General features: G+C 43.9%; 1 protein-coding gene across 1 annotated transcript in view; it reads right to left on the reverse strand.

Moving 5' to 3' along the window:
- The window catches only part of CHI3L2 (chitinase 3-like 2), a 17,010-nt gene that overhangs the window by 12,405 nt on the left and 3,311 nt on the right, over positions 1-1,294 (reverse strand).

Genomic DNA, 1,294 nt, shown 5'->3' on the forward strand with positions numbered 1-1,294 from the left:
GGTGGTTCAATGGGGCTGCCACTAATCAACCCAGGGTCTGCGTATGCTGTCCCCAGCAGTCATCCATGACCTTGCTCACTGCAGAAGAAGGGATGGCTCCAAAAGGAGGAAGTAGACAGAGAACATTAGGGAAGGTCAAAGGGAGAACAGCAGAAAAAGGAATGTGATGTTCTGCTCTAAATATGGCAAAATGAGGTTTTTCGTATTTGCCCAGCATGTATACAAGCTCACTTTCCTGCGGCTTGGCATGCTGTCTTTCTTCCTTGGGCCAAGCTCAGATAAACTTGGTGTTACAGAAAGGGACTTTTGTTAATGGACCTTAAGGCAAGAGGAGGAGACAGGCTTTCTTGGCATGTCTCAGTATAGGAACGTAGAGACCTGTGCTAAGAGATGCTCATTTTCAGAGACAAGACAGGAAAGAGAGGGGAGATTAAAAGAGGCCAAGTGTCTATGTGGAAGAGAGAAAAGAGAGCAGTCCTGAGAGAGTTATTTGCTCTCTGGTGAAAAGAATGGGTCTGTGAGAGGCCCAGAGATCCTGTGAAGAAAAACCCAGACCCAGAGAAGAATTACCAGTCTCCACGGAGTCAACTCATAACAACCCCATGCATGTCAGAGAACAACTATGCTCCATAGGACTTTCAATGGATAATTCTTTGAAGGATATCTCCAGGTATTTCTTCTGAGGCACCTCTATGAATTCAAACCACTTGTCTTTGGGTTAGTAAAAGAGTGTCTTAACTATATGCATCACTTAGGGATTCCAAGAAAGAAGTAAGAAGGAAGAAAATAAGCTAAAGGAGGCCTTCAAATATCTCTTGCTGGGAACCATTTATGCATGAGAAGGTACTACTAAACCTAAACTAAAAAGTGATTTTGAGACAACCAAAGTGCCCATCAACTGCAGAATGGATAAACAAACTGTGGTACATACACACAATGGAATATTATGCTACCTTGAAGAATAACAAGGAAGCGGCAAGCCACCGCATAACATGGATGAACCTTGAGGACATTATGCTGAGTGAAATTAGTCAGTCACAAAAAGAGAAATACTGCATAGGACCACTATTGTAAAAGACTAAGAAATAGAAACCATACTAAATGGGGGTAGGGGGAATTCTTTGTTGATTGCTGGGAAGTTGGTGGTGGGTGAGGGGAGGGAGGGGAAGCACAGGGTAGGGATTAGACACAGGAAAGTTTGGGTGCTGGGGAGGGGGGCAATATACAAGGAAGGAGAGGGAAATGGAAGAACAAAGCAGATGGGAGAACAATTAGGCATGTTTGAATGGGCTAA

The sequence above is a fragment of the Chrysochloris asiatica genome, unplaced genomic scaffold, assembly GCF_000296735.1.
Source record: "Chrysochloris asiatica unplaced genomic scaffold, ChrAsi1.0 scaffold00085, whole genome shotgun sequence".
NCBI lineage: Eukaryota > Metazoa > Chordata > Mammalia > Afrosoricida > Chrysochloridae > Chrysochloris > Chrysochloris asiatica.